General features: G+C 34.7%; 2 protein-coding genes across 10 annotated transcripts in view; one reads left to right on the plus strand and one right to left on the minus strand.

Moving 5' to 3' along the window:
* Positions 1-12,323, minus strand: part of LOC145246154 (uncharacterized) — a 325,300-nt gene that overhangs the window by 65,956 nt on the left and 247,021 nt on the right. The window contains exon 1 of one of the 2 annotated variants that reach the window (XM_080108022.1): positions 4,466-4,534. The exons of the other annotated variant lie outside the window; for it this stretch is intronic. The gene's annotated coding sequence lies outside the window, so the exon portion shown is untranslated. Of the gene's footprint in view, positions 1-4,465; positions 4,535-12,323 lie in introns of those variants that run through there. 2 annotated transcript variants of the gene reach the window in all.
* The window catches only part of LOC145246149 (uncharacterized), a 634,197-nt gene that overhangs the window by 63,148 nt on the left and 558,726 nt on the right, over positions 1-12,323 (plus strand). The gene's annotated exons all lie outside the window — the stretch shown is intronic.

Consider the following 12,323-nt stretch of genomic DNA (forward strand, 5'->3'; position numbering starts at 1 on the left):
CTGAAACAGAATATTCAGACCTGTAATAATACAAAGAGGGGGTTGCAAAAATGAGGTGTGGTGTGAGGAGAAACACAATCTGAAATAGAGAGGCGGAGAGTTTTTATAAATACATACAAAAGCACATTCATCTTTTTTTAAATCCAAATTAATAAATTAAATAACATATAATCTTAAAAAGATACGATATAAGTTAGAAAAGCATTTCATCCAAGGCATGAAAATTGTTAAATGAAATGTTTTTACTATAGGCTTTAAAAATAAAGGTACAAGATTCAATTTGAAATTTATTTATCTTCAAAGTGCACTTTTATACATTTTACAAAGTAAGGTATTAAATTTTTATACCTTACCTTGTAAAATTTATAAAAGTACATTTTGACGATAAATAAATTTCAAATTGAATCTTGTACCTTTATTTTTAAAGCCTATAGTAAAAACATTTTGTTTAACAATTTTCATGCCTTGGATGAAATGCTTTTCTAACTTGTATATATATGCGCATAAAGTTATGAACAGTACATAGTTGAACTGCTAGTGTATAATAAAATTATCATGATCAACATAAAGTCCTTCAATAGTTGTGTAAATATTTTGCTCAATTCAAGAATTTTCCTTATAAATTATCCCACTCATGGAATAACAGCCAATCAGAAGTTTTGCACCAATTTTATGTCCTTTATAAAGATTGATACTAAATCTTATGTCTAGAATCCTTTTTCTACTTTTAATTAGAATCTCTTACTATGATTTTGATTCTAGAAAGAGTTTAAAATTGAATGCTTAAGTTAAAGGAGTCTTAAGAAAAAAATTAAAATTCAGCCAATCTTGTTTAGTTGGTGTCTAATGACTATTAATTCGATTTAATGTAAATCTGAAATATTTAGATTTTCACATAGTTCTACCCATATTATGCCTCCGTAAAACTCTTAAAATACTTTTGGGAATATTAATTAACGAATGTCTTATAGCTATTGTTAAAATTTCACAAAAAAATAGAAATATTCTAAAATTTCATGAAGGATTTTAACACCTTTTCTTACCTCTTTTGCATGAAATTAAATTAAAACTAACGTTTGCAACGAATACTTGCCTAGCTACAACAAACGCCAACAACTTTCCCCACTCTCTATTTGTTCATAAGACTAAACGGAAATTCCATGAGTACAGTTTTTTTTCCTAGAACTGTCTATCTGTGGAACAATACCGAATGTCTGCTTCTCAGCTGGCTATAACATGGTCATCTTGAAATCTAATGTGAATATATTCTGATGGAGTCCTCCTCCTAGATAATATAGTTCTACGCAGGTTTTACCATTACCCATCATGTCTTGCCATTTACTCAGCACTTAACCCTTATCCTTGTGTGGCCTCCAGGCTTTGATAATTTGATAAGTGGTGACTTTCCAGTGAAAAAAAAAAATGCCTACACTTTGACTCCTTAAACCTAGTCCCTGTGTTCTAAAATTTATAGTCCTGGATATGACCTTAAGCTATATCCAGTGGTGAGGCCCCAGCCTGCGGGCTTTGGGGAGTTTGGAGCCACCCTTTAATTGCCATTGCTCCCAGGTCCACTCTGACCCGGAGTGGTAGTACCTGTTAGGGTCCCAACTATGGGTTAAATAGAAACCGACTTGAAAACAAATATATTCTATTAAAAGATTTGTCTTCAAAATCTTTGGATTCGGCATTAAATAACCTGAAAAGGGTTGATATGCCGTAAAACAAAAAACAACCAACCATCTAAAATTTATAATGATTTAATTGGTTTAGGATTTGATCCTCTACGTTATAAATATATAAACATATTCGCAAATTATCAGTAACATGAGTATACTTATGATCCATCATGATATACCAAGGCTTATTTATCTACAAAAGTAAGAGTAAATGGGGGAGGGGTATGCCATGTGTCATCCATCAGGAATTGAACCCAGAACGTTCCTCTTACAAGATAGATACTTTCCTCCCAAATAAAAGGTTAACTTGATGAGGCTAGTTGGGACCACAGTGTTCAATGAGAGAAAAAGATAAGGATTGAGATGGCATCGTTTTGTGTCAGTATTTTTTTGATCAACAAGATTTGTGTTTTAGAGAATTGTGAATTACAATTCGAGAGGCTGTTTGAGAGTTGATGTAATCGTGTTTTGGAAAATTGTTAATGCAATTTGAGAACAGGATTTTTAGAGATTTTATTTTATGCTTGTTTTAAGTTATAAATTTTTTTTTTTTTTTACTAGAATATCTTGTCCTTTTCTTTTCCAGTTTTAACAACTAGTCCTTTACTTTTCCATGTTTTAAGCTTAACCATATTACTTTCCATGCTCGCATTTTTTTTTTTTTTTTTTGTAATAAACTTATGCACAACTTTATTATTATCAGTAGTATTTTTTTTTTTTTTTACATGGAGTTCACTACTTATCAAGGCCCAGAAGCCACTCGGGGATAAGGGTTAGAGTATACTTATGATCCATCATGATATACCAAGGGTTATTTATCCACAAAAATAAGAGTGAATTAGAGTGGAGAACATGCCATGTGGCCTTCATGAGGAATTGAACCCAGAACGTTCCTCTTACAAGATAGAATTCTGTTATTAGTGTGTGATGAAAAGATTTCACTTATGTGGATGAATATTGTTTTTGTATGGACGAATTTTCGTTGAAATAAAGAGTAGAAACTTTCCTCCCAAAGGGAGGTAAACTTGATGAAACTAGTTGGGACCATGTTGAGTGTTCAGTGAGAGGAAAAAAGCTAAACGATTGAGATGGCATCGTTTTGTGTTCAACTTGGGGCCAAGATGAAATTGTAGTATCTGTTCTTCAGGTGCTACACTTCAGTTTCTTGTTCTGTCAATCGAGGCGAAATCCTTCACGACTGAGACAATTTTTATTATTTGTTCCTTTTCTCAAAGTTAAAAAAAAAAAAAAATAAAACAGCCCTGGTGTCTAACTCTGTCCCGTGGGGAGCCATTGTAAATAGGTACAAGATTTGTGTTTTAGAGAATTGTGAATGACAATTCGAGAGACTGTTTGAGAGTTGATGTAATCATGTTTTGGAAAATTGTTAATGCAATTTGAGAAAAGGACTTTTTGAGGGTTTTTTTTTGTGTGTGTGTGTTTTCGACGTTCGCTGCGACATTATTTATGCTAAGTGCGTTGCAATTCTGACCAATAGTTTGAGTTTGCAACTAATGCTAAAAATATTGGTAATTTTAACATTTGTCACCCCCCCCCATATATTTAATGCGGAACAAAGTGTAGTATCTGTTCTGATGCTACACTGCATCTTGGTCAGTGAAGGAAAAATTCTTTGAGACCGAGCCAGTTTTTAATTTGTGTTCCAATTCAGTGTCGCTCTTGGGTAGTTGGATTTCCTCTATATCAAAAACCAACCTCGTGGGGAGTTAAGTAAATAGGGACATATCCAAATGTTTGTGCTAACTTTGGTGCCATTTTGTCAAATCGTTTTGGAACCTATAAGCAGTCAACGAGTGTGAACTGCTGAACTAATCTATATCTATATAGTTATAAAACGATGTGAACCGTTTGGGCTTGCCTGCTTGAATCTTGTCTTTGAAAATCGGGTGATTCCATTTTTTAAAAAAGGGATGACATGTGAAAATATGTATATGCGTATGGACGTGGTTCAGAGGCTAAGGAATGAGGGTGGAAAGTTGTATATTCACCATATGTGGAATACGATATTGTAAGGCTGCTTCCCAACTGACTACAATTTGGTTGATTTTAGGTCCCATGTTAAATTCTTGTTGTCCTACTCAATCAAAATTTGAACATCTGGCACAGCGTTTCCAATCCTCTTGTTTTAAATTGACAATCTTATAAATCCTTATCTTGGAGTCGCCTTTTGGCTGATGCCACTAGATCAGGCGTCCTGACCTAAAATGTACCAAACATTGATGGTATGTTTCCTCCCTCCCCTTTCCCTTTGCCAAAATTGATCATGTTCTGCAAAGCCAAAAGATTCTTCTACAAAACAACTAAACCAAACCCCACGAATAAATATTTGAAGAAATAAAACATAAAAACTTTTACCAGTATTACTGGATTAGTATAACCGGAAAAGAGTTGTTATGAAGGCTCGAAGACTCCTCGAGGATAAGGGTTAATGAATGTAAGGTGGTAGTGTAGTAATCGTTAATGGTGTAAAATTGGGTAGAATTTGATTTATGGGGACGGCTCGATAAAAAACTTGTTTACATTGGATTTGAAGACTATACTGTTGTATTCAACTGGGAAACAAGCCAGCGGAACAGTATTCCACAGGTGGGTAGTTCTGGGAAAGAAACTTTGTTCATGGAATCTGCATTTGGATTTAGGCACAGATATAGATTTGGGGAAATTTTGTACAGTATCATAGTAGCTGTTAACTGCTGCAACAACGTTACATGTTAATATACTTGAAAAGAGATGGGAAATGAACACCGCTATAAAACTTGTCTTACCTGAAAAACCTATCCCATCCTGCTTGGGTGGGTGGATGGCGGTCGAATGCATTTCTGATTCATCTGAATGTTATCTGACTACTTTTATCATAGATTATACTACCAAAAAAATATACAACCTGGGAAAGCATAATATTTGCTTGTATATGACTAACCCCTCCTATCAAAGGAAAAGGTAATTCATGGGAGGATGTTGCTGTCAAGCTGAGGTGTATAATCCTGTACAGTCCTGGGAGGTTCACGCTTCCACATTTGCGTTGTCTTTGGGAAGAGGTTAGTTTACTGCTAATCGTCCTGCGGGGAAATACTATATAGGGCTGCTCGTGCATTTTTTATTAGATCAGAGCATTCTACTTTAAAACCACACTTGATCTCGTATCTAAGGTAAATAAAATACTCGCAAAAATATGCGATCAGAGGAAACATTTTTGCCAATCTATCTCTTATCCCCAAAATTGAAAGTAATCCCTGGGAGTATCATGATCACAGAATAGATACTACTGAAACCTGTCCATACCTGTTTGGGTGGTAAGCTGTCAGTTGAGTGCGTCCCTGACTCATCCGAATGACAATGCGTTTATCATAAAATTAGGTAAATACAAGCAGGACCTGTGGAGATGGCACAGAATGAGAAATATATTTAACCAACTAATGTTTTGATAAAACTGATGTTGGATCGCACAAAAAATTAGGGATTTGGAAAGAAAAACAAACACATAGTAAATATTAGGTTTTTTTTTTTTTTTACACAGGAATCACTACTTATCAAGGCCCAGAAGCCACTCGAGGATAAGGGTTAATGGGTATACATTAGTCAATGTGATTATAGCGTAGTAAACGTAAGTAGTGGGAATTTTGTAAATTGGATTACTTAAGGGGAAAGGCTCATCAAGAACTTGTTTACGTTGGACTTGAAGACAGCTAGATTGTAGTCAGCTGGAAAGCAAACAATCGGAAGAAAGTTCTACAGGCGTGCAGTTCTAAGAAAGAAGCTTTGTTGTATTTATCTGCTTCCCCACCAAAGCAAATTCGGCACAAGGCCGTTTTTAATGTGGGGTAAAAACCAGCTCCCCTAAAAATAGGCAAAAAGGGGGCACACTCTGGTTACCAAAAATAATAATTGTCCCAGTATAGAGGGTTTCCCCCCTCCATTGACTGGTACAAATTATCTTAAGTGTAGCATCTGCAGAACAGATACTACACTTTGAAGTATTTATTTGCTCCCCCACCGAGCAAATTAGGCACAAGGCCGATTTTTAATGTGAGGAGTGAAGGGGAAATGGGGACCAACTCCCCGTGGAGTAGGGGAGCTGGATAGTGACAATTGGTATGAAGGGTTGCCCCTACATTGACCAAGGTCTTATATGTGGGATTGCTCCCACATATGGTCTTTGCTTGCAGTATCTCCGGAACAGATACTACACTTTGATCCCGAAGGCCAAGAAGCTTTGTTCACGGAATCTACATTAAGGTTTATGCACAGATAAAGAGTTTGGGAAATTATTGATAGTGGGTTTGGCTAGATGAGTGTTTTTTGTGAAAATTTGGAGAGGGGAAGGATTGAAGCTCAGACGAGCAATTGCCATAAAAATAACAATAAAGCAGAGACAGGCTCACAACATCTCTTCTGTGGGAAAGAGATTGCAGGGAAGAGAAAAGCCCCCCCCCACACACACACACTAAGCTACAAAGTCTATTTTGAACTCTGTCAAGGAAGGATAAACTGCTTCTAGCAGCTCCTGTCCAGATGTGGCAATAGTATTCCATCGTTGGCCGTTTATTAACATTTTAAAGTGCGCATTGTATTTTAAATATAGAACTGACCTAAATGCGATAAATTAATAAATACTAAAATATACTCACAAAGTAATATTGTGCTACATAGTTCAATATAAATAATAAAATCACATAAGTGGCAATCTTATATTTACTCCTTTAGTCCAGCACTTCTTGGCAGACAATGTTTTGGGGTTTTTTAAAATTTTTGGGGTGGGTGGGTGGGGAGGCTCTGTTTCAACTGTTCCCTTTTTCTTATGTGACGTTTTGCTGACTTTTGTTTTGAAGAGCCGCTGCACGTCGAAATTACTAAAAGTTCCTTTCTAACACCATTACAACAATGATCATATAATATTTGAAAATGAAAATACATCAAAGGGAGGTTACTCATATTCTTGTCCAGGGTTGCCAGATTGGTCTTTTAAATCCAAATTTTGCGTATTTGGCCTTTTTCGGTCCCTTGACAAAAGAGGAATTGGACCTAGTAATTCACTCCTGTTCGTTCGGTTCTTTGTTTGCACTTTTCTCAATAACCACGCCTCAGATTTATAAAAAAAATTTTGCAGAAACATTAGTCATGGTCAAAGTAAATTTTTCACTCATGGAGGGGGACCATGCATGCTCGGCTTGTTTTGTTACAGTTTGGCCTTTGAAAATTGTATTTGTTTGTTCAAAGTGTAATCTACAAACTAAGGAAAGAACAAACAATATATATATATATATATATATATATATATATATATTTACATTGCACTGTAGAGAACCTACTGTTAATTTTATAAAATTATTTTTATATGATAGCTTTAATTAAAGCTTAAAATCCAAAAGTCGAATGTTCTGGTGCAACTGTGCTTTAAGCAGAAACATGAATTTCAAACGCACTCCTGTCTTATCAAAGAACGTACTGTTGATTTTATATGCCAGGCCCTTCTGTTTATGCAGTGTATTAGCTTCTGAAATGCATTCGTGATGGTAGGCTGTGTAAGGGCGTTAACATTGGTCAAAATCTGACTTCTTTTTAATTTTATTTTTTTCCATAATTGATTTTTGATTCTTATCAAAAGTATTCCCATACAAAGCCTATCTAAGGACACTGCCAAACGCATAAAGTACATTTGTGTAAAAAAAAAAAAAAATAAATAAATAAAAAATCAAAAAAATCGGTGCAGCCGTTTTGGAGTTCATAGGAAACGAACTCCCACATTCAAAGCTCCTTTTATATACAAGTAGAAATATATTTGCTTTTCACTCAAAATTAAAAACAAAAACTTTGGCTGCATACAACGGTTTATGTTATATTATGTATAATGTTGGCTGCATTTCAATTTTGTCAGCATGACTGGAATTTTTGTAGGCTGACAATTTCCGTAAATATCAGTGATATTTTATACATCATGAAAATATATGCTCTTGAAGTGGCCAGAGACGATTGCTTATAAATAAGTTTTTGAAAGAAATGTGCAATATTTTGTTGAATAATGAAGCTATACATAATGTTAAATTAAGAGCTCTAATCATACACTATTGAGCTCTACATAAATCTTAATCTAATAGAAATTTTTTATGATATAATAACAAGCTGCTTGACGTTGTCCAGTCGTAAGATATGCTTATATATGATATTTTAATTCATGCAGATTATGCATTTATTTTTATACGGAAAATTCTCTATCAATTATTTCATTGAACCTAATATATAGCAGTGAGATTAAAAGTAAAAATATGTATGTATGACTTCGGTACCATCAGCTGGAATCGAAAACAAAACCTACAACTCTCCAACTTCAGTTATTGGCCTCTGAGCCATGCCCATAATATATATATAATATATATATGGATATATATAGATGTTTGTTTTGGTTTTAGCGATATGCTTTGAAATGAATTCAATTATTTACAAAAGTGCATTTTTACCTAAATGCGAGTTGGGAATAATTTTCTCTTTTAACCAATTTGGTACTCCCACATGGGGAGCGGTATATATATTATTTTTAAAATATAATTATTCACCGACATGTATTTCGTCTTCTACGACTCATCAAAGTGGCTGAATCTAGTGAGATTCGAAATCGGGACCCCACGGTAATGAGCCTAAACCCCTTCCCACTGACCCATCTTGCACGACCGTCTGGATATATCACGGTTTACTTAGATGTTTGTTTTGGTTTTAGCGATATGTTTTGAAATGAATTCAATTAGTTACGAAAGTGCATTTTTACCTAGGTAAAAATGCACTTTCGTAAATAATTAAATTCATTTCAAAACATATCGCTAAAACCAACCAAACAAACATATATATATATATATATATATATATATATATATATATATATATATATATAATTTCCGTTTTCTCATGGATTACCAATGCATTTTCAACAGACCTATTTCGGATTTTTCCTGTTCTGGATTTTACCATCTTTCCCATTGGATTTTTATTATATACTTTTTCTCCTTTTTTTTTTTTTCTTCCTCAATCCCCTTGAATCCTTACAAACTGTCTCAAACTGTTAAATGACTTTTTTATGCAAATATGATAGTTAATGTTTTCTGAGATGCAATAACCTGCAAAATTTATTGTATATTTTGTAAACCTCATCCCTCTCATTCAAAGAACTGCATCCTTCGAAACTCCATGGAATAAGGTTTTTCGTGTTTTACTTGTATTCCTTGTCAAAATTATTAAAATTTTGTATACCTTCCTTTTTATAAGTTTTTTTTTTTTTTTTTTTTAAATTTGAATAAATTTTCAATATGAAGATTATATATATATACACACACACACACACACACACACCAAATTACAAATTTTATCCCAAAATCATCAGATATCAATTAAGGATTCCTTGAAATTCAAGTTTTTTAAGATCCCTTATACTTAAGCCTGAAATTTTTAGATATTATCTAGGATTGAAACTATCTAATCATGTAATAGATTTTGATTAAAAAAAAAAAAAAAGCGCATGTTTACTGTATTGCATGTTTGTGGTGCGACTTGCTGCAATATTTAACTAATAGGGAAGAGACCACACAAAAGATTCGCAATATGAAGGTTTAGGTTTCCTGCTATGTTTATGGACAACTTCAGTTTTTACTTTTCCATTATATAAGGACGGAAGCACATTCTCTTACACATAAATTAACACCCTTTTTAACATTGCTTTGTATTGGTGGGGACCTCGATTACCACATCAGAAAACAAAGCAATATTAGCTCAGTCTACGATAATGCACTACATAATTATAGTTTCATTTGTTTTTGGAGGTAGTGGACTTTATTCAGCAGACCTATTCTGGCTTTGCGCCATCTTTCCGCTAAGCAATGTCAGTGTATATGCTCTGCTAGTTATAGCAATAATATTCAATAGTTGAAGGTTTGGGCATGGAATTTCTTAACTAATTTTAATTTCCCAGGCAATGCCGGGCCACTGGTAAGCTAGTTTCATATATTTAAAAAAATTTTTTATTCATAATCTGTATTATATCTATGTTACATGTTTACAGGTGTTGGACATTTAGTTAACCCTAACCCTTTTTATTACCCCCCTCCTCCCCTAATAAAAAAGAACATTGCCTCACCAATTTTGATTTATACTATCAACTCTAAAATGTCGTTTAATAAAATTTCTCTGTGAAGGGAGTGGGGTGAAGCGTGACTACCGTAATATGATAGTCTAGCGACGACTATAATTTAGTCTGGTGACGGCATGAACATCGGTCTGTTGAAATTTGGTCACGTGTCTCATGACTAAATCGGAAGTTGGTTTAAAGTTTTGGAGGGTTAAATAAATTTAAACATGCCGTCGAGATGTATAGTTCCAAAATGCCGAGGTAACTACGAAAATGGACCAAAAGTTACTGTGTTTTCATTCCCCCCCCCCAAAAAAAAGGAAATAATTTACCAGTGGATTAATGCGATAAAAGAAAGGATTTTACTCCATCTAAATATAGCAGAGTACCTATTTACCATGCCTCCCCACGGGACAGAGTTAGACACCAGGGTCGTTTTTTAACATGGAGAAAAGGTACAAAAATAAAAAAAATTGTCTCAGTCGTGAAGGACTGCTCCTTCACCGAAAGAGAACAAGAAATGGAAGTGCAGCATCTGAAGAACAGATACTACACTTTGATCTTGGCCAAAAGGCCAATGAAATATTGAGATATTTAAAAAAAAACAAAAAAACGCGCCTTTTTTATTTTTATTTATTTTTTTAGAACGTATTTATGACGATGGTCACGGGTGAAGGCTGTAAAAAAAATGTTTTTGCTTTAAACGATTGTCACAGATGGTAAAAGTTTTCTCCATTGTTGATAAATGGACAGAATTAGTGAGTTTGCAATGCTGGACATTACATTAAAGTATTTAACAATAGGATTTATTGAATATAACAACGACCATAGAAATCCTGGATTGCAGGCCATCTGTGATAAGGTCACACTATGCTTCAAGCAGAAGGTATGAAATTAGTAGGGTCAATTAGTGAATTGAAAATTTTAAAAAATTAAACTTCAGCTTACAAAAACTACCTTTTTAAATTTTTGGTCCCCCCAACAAAGGAGGGATAATTCGCTCCCATTCGTCTGTTCACACTTTTTCCAATAACCACGCATTGGATTTAAAAAAGTTTTTGCACAAACATTAGTCATGGTGAAAGTAAATTTTTTACTTGTGCCCCCCCCCCCCGCATACTCAGCTTGTTTTTATAATGGAAATAGTTCCAGGCAGTGCATGAAGCTACTTGATGTAAGAAGCTAACTAGAAAGAAAGATGATTATCACAAAGACAGGAGATGCCTATTGACCTTAGTCTTGAATATAGGTTAGAGGAAATCGGTCACCAGAAAAAATTCCACAAGATGGCAGGTCTTGAAAAGAAACTACTGGAATAATATACTGTGTAACAATGAGGTATTAAACCGATGAATTGATGTAGACCTCCAAACCAATGAGTCAAACGAGTTATAACAAAGGGAGCAGGAAATAGATTAGACCATTCTGAAGAACATATATACCAATATCGTAGAAAAGATTGCGACTAGTAACATCATGTCTGTGGAGAGAAGTTGCAAAGAAGAAATGGTGGACCAATCAAATTATAGATACGTTTCTGCACCTTATCAAAAACCTTCAAATGAGATTTAGATTAATAGAGTATCATCCTAACTCGTTGCACTTGTGGTCCCTCGATCTACATATCCCCAACAAACCCACTTAGCAACAAAATCACACCCTTCACTGTTGATGTCCCCAAATGCCAGAAAGTTTTCTATTCTAATAGTTTCTTCCTTTGAACAGCTAGACTTTGGAATTCTCTTCCTGCGACCTTCTTCCCTAACTGTACTGATATACAGAAGTTTAAATGTAATGTAAGCAAACATCTTGTTAATCTTTCCTAGTCCTGGTCCCATCCAAATGGCGATATGCCTTGTTAGGGATATACGCGAGTAAAAAAAAAAAAAAGTCTGAATACAAATTGCATTTTGTTAATTTTTGGTGTTCAAGGTCACACGTGTGATCACATGTCAAATTTCAGCCAATGAGAACAAAGTGTCATAATGGTGATCATTGAACAATAACGGTGACCAGCAAAAAAATGTTAACGTTTCTCTTCAAATAAAATTTCTGAAACATCACTGACAAGAGAATAAAAAAGGCAATTGTTAAGAATACCTGCTATTTTTTATCATGAATCTTCAATCTCCTTTTTATGGGGCCCTGTCGGTGGAGCATTAGAATACGCCGACTGCCCCCCCCTGCAGAGGATAAAAGTCCCTCAATGGGGGTCCTGGATATGACCTTAAACTATATCCAGTGGTGAGGCCCCAGCTTGTGGGCTTTGGGGAGTGTGGAGCCACCCTTTGATTACCATTGCTCCCAGGTCCACTCTGACCCGGAGTGGTAGTACCTGTTAGGGTCCCAACTATGGGTTAAATAGAAACCGACGTGAAAACAACAAATATATTCTATTAAAAAAACTTTTTTTCAAAATCTTTGGATTTGGCATTAAACCTGAAAATGGTTGATATGCTGTAAAACAAAAACAACCAACCAACCTTTTTATGGCTACATTTAGGCTTTTACAT

The sequence above is a fragment of the Euprymna scolopes genome, chromosome 23 (genome assembly GCF_053919585.1).
Source record: "Euprymna scolopes isolate OS-2025 chromosome 23, ASM5391958v1, whole genome shotgun sequence".
Classification (NCBI taxonomy): domain Eukaryota; kingdom Metazoa; phylum Mollusca; class Cephalopoda; order Sepiida; family Sepiolidae; genus Euprymna; species Euprymna scolopes.